Here is a 9,223-nt window from a genome sequence, read left to right as displayed (position 1 = left end):
GATCCCGCCGCGCCAATCACAGCGGCGCTCGGCCGGCCCGCGCCGCCCGCCTTAAAGGGACAGCGCGCGCCCGCTCTGCCCCGCCCCGGCCCGGCCCCCGTCGCACACTCAGCTCCCGGGTTAACCCTTCCTTAGCCCTCGTCTGCCCCCCGCCGGCTAAGGGCGGCCCCGGGGTGTTCTCGGCCGGAGTTCTGATTTCATCTTTCAAGTTCTCCAGCCTCTTTGCTCATGCCTCCTCCCCCTGCCTACCTAGCGCTCTCCAGCTCTAGAATGCCAGTTTCTTGTGGCTGTCTGGCCACTGCAAGAACTGCAATAAAGCACCGCCTAACCCCCTCCATCAAACACGTTCCTACCTTTTTTCAAATTTCCCTGGGAATTTTGACTCGGAGGGCCTTCTGGTAGAAGCTATAGCCCTGGGATCTGCTGGCCAATTCTTAGGACATACTCTGAGACTCAAAAGGCATGACTTTGCGCGTGTGTGTGTGTGTGTGTGTGTGTGTGTGTGTGTGTGTGTGCGCGCGCGCGCGCGCGCTCCTCTGGGCGCGCACTTGTGCTCCAGTATATGTTTGCATTAATATAGAAATAGTTTGTGGACGATCTGCAGTTGTGTTTGGGTGAAAATGGGGGTGTGAATTTGTCTCCACAGACCCCTCAGTTCCCCAATTTTGCAGAAACTCAGAACCTTCCTTGCACACACATGGACCTCTTTCCCCAATAAATTCATGCCCATCCCACTCTTCCAAAAGGCTGCCACCATCCCATATGTTACTTATTAAACAGCCGTGGAATGTCTCCCACACACACGCAGTGTTAAAGTATAAAAATTCACCCCACTGTCACCTTTGAATTCCTTCCCACCTTCTCCCCAAAATGTTTATAAGGCCTTAAAAAAATACACCATAAGCCCAGAACACTTATTCATCCATCTATTGTCATAGAGAATTTCTCCATGGATGGGCTGATAAACTTGTCGTTTTTGGGGGGTGGGGAGGATGGAGGTGAGTATGCAGCCTGATAGGTCTGCTCCCACCCCTGCACCACATAAACCAGAGTTGGTGACACATGGCTGCCACCCCAGAGGTAGAGCCAATAGAATGAGAATTCCAAGACCAACGTAGTAAAATTGAAGCCAGCCTGGGCTACCTAAGGCAAGCACACATGTTCTCTCTCTCTCTCTCTCTCTCTCTCTCTCTCTCTCTCTCTCTCTCTCTCTCTCTCAGACAAAGCAATAACAGAACAGCAACAATAAAATATCAACAGCAAAGCCCACAGAGAAGTAAAACCAAAGAAAGGAAAGAAGTGAGAAGCAGGGCCCTGGCCTTACAGTGCCATGTAGCGTTTTGGTTCTCAACCTACTTGTCTTCCTTGTTTAACTTAAAACTGAATGGAGGACAATCATTCTGCTTTGGGGACTTTGAAACAGGTGAGAAACATGACTGTTCAAAGGGAGAAAGTCGTCACCATGTTCTACTGGAGAAAAATCTCGGGCTATAGTCAAAGGCCAGAGAAGTCTCACAGCTCAGGCCTCAAACTCCATAGCCTAGAAAAGAAGGCCCAGCGGTCACGTCACCCTTCTCTGTGTCCATGGTCAGTGCACCTGGCTTGCCTGGCAACCAGGAGCCAACCTAGATCAAGCCAGCAGTCCTGGCTGTGAAATGGGGTCCTTCCTGGGAAGACCAGAGGGAATGTGTTCCCATGATGCATCTGTATCTGGAGACAGCTACCAGGTGTGAGGACACTGGGTGGCTCTAAGTTCTGTCTTCCAGCTCTGAGATGGTATATGGCATCCTGGACCAAAGGCAGACCTCCTCAGTGGACCTCAACAAAACCTGTTACCTGGAGGTTCTCAGGCCACAGAGGGATTGCTACTGAAACAAGTGTAAGAGAGGCATGAACTTTCATAGACACAGTTACAATGTAAAAACCCAGGTGTACACATGTGAGCCACTCCACCCTCCTGATTCTTGACTCACCGCCCCCCTCCTCTGGGGGTAGGGGAGAGGGGACATTAGAATCATCAAACCAGCCCAAATCAAAATAAACAAGGTTCAGAAAAAGAGGAGGCTTTCAGAAAGGAAGTGGAACCTGGGTCTTCATGGGTGGTTTTCCTCCAAGTTGTCCCCACTGACCCCTCACTGCCCCTCAGCCACCCACAGTCATCACAGGCTGCCTTTAAACCAGAGAGCTCTGCTGCTCCGTCATTATCCCAGGGCTGGGCAGCGGAAGTGCAGCCTGGGGAGTCCCTTGTGGTTGGGATCTTCTCCATAACAACCCCTCTGGGAGCTGGGCTTCCAGAGCAGGTGTTAGGGTCACCTCAGGCCAACAACTTCCTCTACGGCCTCTAACATCTCACCCAACTTCACGTACACAGGAACACTTTGTATCCAGCCAGAGAGGCTGGGAGAGCCCTGAGAGGCTGGAAGCCCTCTCTGATGCCGGGTCTTTGACTCACTTGTTGCTAACATTATTAGAGGAGCATCCAAAGGCCTTCGCTTATCCCCAGCCCTTTCCTCAAGATAGCAGCTTGCCATTTTCCTCTTCGCCCTGGCAGGAGCGTTATCATGTGACTTGTTGTCATCCTGCGTGGTTGCCTGGAAACTGGGAAGCAAGGTGATGGATTTCTGCACATGCTCACTCAACGCGCCATCCCCCTTCAGCCCCCCTTTAAAGCAAAATCTCACAGAGGATAGACAGTCCCCTTGGCTTAAGTGTAGACAAGTTTAATAGAGCAGAGAGGGGTCCTTTTCTGGAATTCTGTCCTGGGCTGAAATCCTAGAATACCAGAAAACAAGGCTGAAGGCTTGCTCCATGGGAGGCATCCGGCCAGATCCCTGACCCGTGGCAGCTTTCACAGAAACCATTGTGCAGGGGAAGCCGGGCCAGCTGGGACTAGAGTGGCTGAGACCCGGGATATTGCTCTGGGATCCAGGAACTCTGACTTTTCCTCCTCCTCGGGGGAAAAGTGCCACCTTACACAATGTTCCTTTGTTGAGGGGGAGAAGAGGGAGACGTGGCTAACTATGGCTGCTTAGCTGATCACTCTGGGTGCCGTTTATTTATGAATCTAGAGACAGGTGGTGCTCCACGGGAAGGTTGTAGTGAACGCAGGCAATGAGAACATACTACACACACATGTGGCAGTTTGTATGTATGCAATACTTTTCACCTCCCGATTTCCAAGATCTTCTCCTAGCTTTACTAATAAGGGTCCTGTGCCAGCATGCATTTCTGATGCCACTGAAGAAAGGAAGAAGGGAGGCATCAGATCCCTATGGAACTGGAGTGGCAGATAGTTGTTAGCCACCATGTGGTTGCTGGGAATTGAACTCCAGCCCTCTAGAAGAGCAGCCAGTGCTCTTAACCACTGAGCCATCTCTCCAGCCCCATAATGGTTATTTTCGCAGTTACCCTATTCCCTCGACAGAGCGCTTCTGGTTTGGAAAGAGACTTTCCTATTGGTGTCCTTTGTGTCTCTGCAGCACGGCACACGGCAAAAGCAACTTGAGAGGTAAAAGATTTATCTCTGCTCACAGTTTCGGAGGGCTTCAGGTCATCATGGCTAGGAAGTCGCTGAGTTCATGCGGTGGGAGTGTGTAGTAGTTGTTCACACCACAGCCGGGCAGGAAGTAGAGAGAGCTAAGATCCAAGACCCAGTTTTACCTTCAAAGGGCTGTTACTTGTGATCTATTTCCACTTGCTATGCGTCACTCTTAAAGGTTCCATAGCTACCCCAAATGGGGAACCAGCTGGGGCACCAGTGTTCAAAAACACTTGGGGACATTTCCTATTTAAACTCTAACACCGCTCAACCTCTGAAGAAAAATATTATCCAGTCAGGAGTCAGTAATGACCCCGGAAGCTGACCGTCACAGGAGGTCTTGTAGAAGACAAGCCACAGGAGACAGTGGTGGTTGATCTTACTGGCCGACTTAACCGGATTTGTAGACACAGCTTTGGGTGAGTCTGGGAGGCTGTTTCTAGAAGGATTCATTAAGAAAGAAAGACCCATCCCGGATGTGGGTGGTACCTTTCTATGTACAGGCGTCCCAGAGCGAATAAAGATGACCAAAGGAGGGTTCCCCTTTTTACCTTGAGAACAGTCATCAGCTCTGCTTCCTGACTAGCTGCAGTGTGACAAGCCACCTAGTGTCTCATACCCTCCCTGCTGGGACAGACAGCATTCCACAGAGACAGATGGGAAAGTAACTCTAATATAGGACCTTTTGCCTTTCCGCCATCTTTCAAAGACTGTCCTACCCAGTACTAAGAAGAACAACAACAGGGCTGAAGAGATGGTTTGGTTGGTGACATGCTTGTCACACAAGAATGGGGATCCTCTAGAAGCCTGTGTGAATGGGTAACTGAGCTCAGTGAATAAAGGTACCTGTCCCCAAGTCTGACAACCTGATTTCTATGGACAAAACCCATTGAAATCCTAGGCAAGATCCTTTACACACACACACACACACATACACACACATACACACACACACATATACACACACATACACATACATACACACACATACATATACACACATATACATATACACACATACATATACATACACATACACATTACACACATATACATATACACACATACATATACATACACATACACACATACATACACACACGTATATACACACATACATATACACACATACACATATACACACATACATACACATACACATATACATATACACACATGCATATACATACATACACATACACACATACACATAAACACACATACATACACACACATATATACACACATATATACATGCATATACACACATATACACACATACATATATACACACATACATACACATACACACATACACACATATACACACATACACACATAGAGACATACACATATACACACACATACACATACACCTCCCCCACACACACACACACGCACACACACTAAATGTAAAAGAACAAAAGGGTTGGGCATGGCAGTGCAATCTGTAAAACTAACAACTTTCTGGCCAGTCAACTTTAGCCTAATAGGTGATCTCCAACTTCACTGAGAGACCCTGCCTCAAAAGAGGTGAAGAGCAATTGAGGAAGGTGCCTACTGCTAACCTCTGATCTCTGTCATGTGTGCCTGAATATCCACTCACACCCCTACACCCCATAAAACAACACTTTTCCATCCAGCTCAGGTGACTCTTCAAACATCATCTAATCTAACCCTCCACTTAAAAAAATCAAGGCCAATCATTCAAACAGACGGTGAAGAGATTTGCCCAGGATGATTGTGGTGGTTTGCATATGCTTGGCCCAGGGAGTGACACTATTTGGAGATGTGGCCATGTTGGAGTAGGTATGTCATTGTAGGTGTGGGCTTTAAGACCCTTGCCCTAGCTGCCTAGAAGCCAGTCTTCTGCTAACAGTCTTCAGATAAGATGTAGAACTCTCAGCTCCTCCTACACCATGCCTGCCTGGATGCTGCCATGTTCCCACCTTGATGATCATGGACTGAACCTCTGAACCTGTAAGCCAGCCCCAATTAAATGTTGTCCTTATGAGACTTGCCTTGGTCACGGTGTCTGCTCACAGCAGTGAAACCCTAAGTCAATCATCACATCCATACTAGAGGTATGTTAGTTTCTCAGAAGTCTTGTTGGCAGCACTGTTCCTCCCAAACCATGGGAGGGAGACTTAGGGGAGAGCCACTAACAGCAGGGCTTCCACAGCAGGCTCAAGACAGAGGTCGGGATGCTTTCCTAAAAGTGCAGCCTAAAATGTCTCCAAAGTGCAATTCCTTCAGCTGCTTGACCCTGAGAGCTCAGGTCTTTCGGCCTCCCCTGTGTAACTCCAAAGTCTTTCATGGAAGCAGTTATATCCAGGGGCATCTCAGTGGGCAGGGCCCACCTGAGGAAGGGGAGCCTCTCACCAGCCCCAGAGGAAGGAGTAAAACACGGACCCAACTTCCTGACGCTCTCCCTACCTCTCTTCTCCTGCAGAGGAAGCAACATGGATGCTGAGGACTTTGAAGCCACAAGGGGGAAAGGGTGGTTTTTCTGAGAAAGTTAGAGAAGCTAATTTATCATGGATAGGTTAGATTGAGAAACCTCAGAAGATAACGTTTTTAAACTCCCAGATGCTAATTGCGTTGGTCCGGAAGGGGCTGTGCTTAGATAAGACATGATGAATCTACGAACCAACCGCTGAGTGTTTTTAGCAGCTTCCTGTTCATGGTTTTAAGAGTCTGGCTTTTTAAAGTTGGCCTGAACTTGTAAACGGGAGATGTCAACAATCTGAAAATCAACGAGGAAGAGGGCTGGAGAGATGGCTCAGAATTTAGACCCGACACTGCTCTTGCAAAAGGCTTTAAGTTCAGCTCCAGGGGACCTGAACCCCCACAGTAGTCCCTGTTTGCTATTTTTTCCCCCTAAGACAAGGTTTCTCTGTGTATCCCTGGCTGTCCTGGAACTCTTTGTAGATCAGGCTGTGGTTTTGTTTTTTTGTTTTGTTTTTTTTTTCTTTTTTTCGGAGCTGGGGACCGAACCCAGGGCCTTGCGCTTCCTAGGCAAGCGCTCTACCACTGAGCTAAATCCCCAACCCCGATCAGGCTGTTCTTGAACTCAGAGATCTGACTGCCTCTGCCTCCCGAGTGCTGGGGGTTAAAAGTGACCCCATTTGCTAATTTTAAACAAACGTCTGGAGAGTAAAAATAAGATGAGCTTGACTTTGCTGTTTTTGTTTGTTTCTTTGTTTCTGGACAGGGTTTCTGTGTGTAGGCTTGGCTGTCCTGGAACTCACTCTGTAATCGGGGTTAGTCTTGAACTCACAGAGATCCACCTGCCTCTGGAGCTCTGGGATTAAAGGCGCACACCACCACCTCCTGGCTCTTGGCTGGTTCTTGATTCACTGTGTATGCTGTAGTACTCTGGCTGGCCGTGTTCCATGAGGCACTGAAGGATTCGGCATGGAAGGGCAGACTGCTCTACAGAATCCCAACCTAATCTAGAACCTTCTAGATGTGATGCTGTTCCACATCCCAGAATTGTGTCTACATCGGATCCCCCGTGTTCTGCCTGTTTACCTAACCTGCCAATGGTGGAGCTGTGCCCCAACCCCCACCTCTCATCCGACTAGGTGTAACTGAGTGAGGTAGTAGATGGCTTTGCCAAGCTCCTTTCAATGGGTCTACACTGCCTTTCCTCTCTTGGTCTGGTCAGCCCATTATAGTCTCTCTCACAAGCAAACCATTTCCAAGCTGTTAAAAAAAAAAAAAAAAAAATCTGGCTGAGCATGTTGGTCCAGGCCTCAGGAGACAGAGGCAGGGGCATCTCTGTGAGTTCAAAGACAGCCAGATCTACACAGCAGTCCCAGACAGTAAGAGTGTCTTTTTAAAAAAAAGGAAAGAAAAGAAAAAGAAAAATCCTACTTGTGAAGCCATGAGCCTTTGGGACAGAAGCTCTCTCCGTTGTCCCCCTCCCTTAACTAAAGACACCTCTTCTTCCTCTCACTGGGGTCTCTGTCCCTAGGCTTCTCGGGAGAGTCCCTTGAACTGTACAGAGCCCAGGGTCTCCCGAAGTTGCAACTCTAACATCTTTCACGGTCTTAGTTCATCACCGTCATATCTTGCTAAGCCAGCCATAGTTCTGTCCAATTTAACAAACTTAAGACAGAGCTAAGCTCCGGGTGTGGTTTGGTTAGTTCAGTGTCTGCCCAGCAGGCAGGAGACCTGGGTTCCATACTTGACACCCGAAAACTGAATGTGACCCCTGTCACTGTGCCACCTTGCCTCTCACCGGAGCCGGACATCTTTGAGGAAGGCGGTCCAGGCCTTGACTGGTCTTTCTCCTTCAAACACTCCATTCATTACCCCAAATCCTGTTGGATGCACTCCCTAAAAATCTCCTGTCACTCTCCTTCCCACAAGCACGGCCACTCCCATAGCTTTCGACGTCTCGCACCGACAGCGCCTAACTGGTTTCCATGCCTGCACCCCATATTGCTATCTCAGTGTGCGTTACACAACTTAAAGCTGGCCTTGTCCGTCCTTGGTTTCAAATCCTCCCCGGTCTGCCTATACCTTGTACCTTTGTGTAAGGCCCCAACCCCTGAACATCGCCCCAAGAGGGCCTTTCTGGGCGATCTACAGCTCCATTCCTGCCTCTCCATTCTCACCACATGGTGGCTCATATCTTCCCCTCCCCCTCTTTTTCAAGATCCCCTGAGTGGCCAGCCAATCTCTGGCTTCTTCACTCCTGTCCTGTACAGGTGCCCCTGGGCCGGGAGAGATGCTTACCCCCATAACTCCTGCAGCACTCGGGCCCTGAACTCTTCCGTCCCATGGACTCAGTTGCGGCCAGTCTCAGACCTGGGTTTATGAGCTTGCAACCTAGGTTAGGTGCCTGGCATATGGTTCAAGCAGTGAGAGAAGTCGGTTGTGGGCAAGAGCATTATGGGAAATATTTAATGGCTAGTGAATGCTGTGAGAGAGCTGATGCTGGCCTCTGTGCTGAATTCATCTTAAGGGAGGGGAGGCTGCCAAAGCTGAGCCTTTAGTGGCTGCTCCTTAGGACCAACCCTGGGTTGTTTCTAAGATCAATCTCCACTTCTTAGCATCCGAGTCCTGTGGAATTCCCATCCCTGGACCATAGGTGGGAATTACTCACTGTCTTCTAATAAATAGAACGTAGAAGGACTAATGGGATGTCCCTACTCGAGATTAGGTTTTAAATGGTTGTGGATGGGTTTGTTGTTTTTAAGGACAGTCTCACCGTGTAGCCCTGGCTGGCCTAGATCTCTGTGTAGACAAAATGGGCCTCGAACTCAGAGATTCGTCTGACTTTTACCTCACAGTGCCGGCATGAAAAGCACTCCCCCACTGTGTCTCCAAAATGTAACATCTATCTGTAATATTTTCAGTGGGATTAGGAGACAACCTTCGTAGCACCGGCCGTGTGAGAGATCTGGAAGCCAGCCCCCAGCCAAGCCTTGAGAAGGCCCTGCAGGCCCAGCCACTCACAATCTCACAGGAAACCCTGAGCAGGCAAGCCAAGCCCAGACTCTGAAGCCACAGATTGAGACCCATCCCTCAGGGAGGGGAGCGGCACGCTCAGATCTCTCAGATAAGACTTTTGCCCCGTCAGCTCATCTTGCAAAAGCTAAGAGCCAGGTTGCAAGGCACACTGGGGGCGTGAACCCTTCCTGTACTTTTATTAGATAAGCGAACACTGGGGGG

This window comes from Rattus norvegicus, chromosome 10, assembly GCF_021556685.1.
Source record: "Rattus norvegicus strain SHRSP/BbbUtx chromosome 10, alternate assembly SHRSP_T2T, whole genome shotgun sequence".
In the NCBI taxonomy this organism is placed as follows: Eukaryota; Metazoa; Chordata; class Mammalia; order Rodentia; family Muridae; genus Rattus; species Rattus norvegicus.
Note: the sequence above shows the minus strand (reverse complement) of the source record.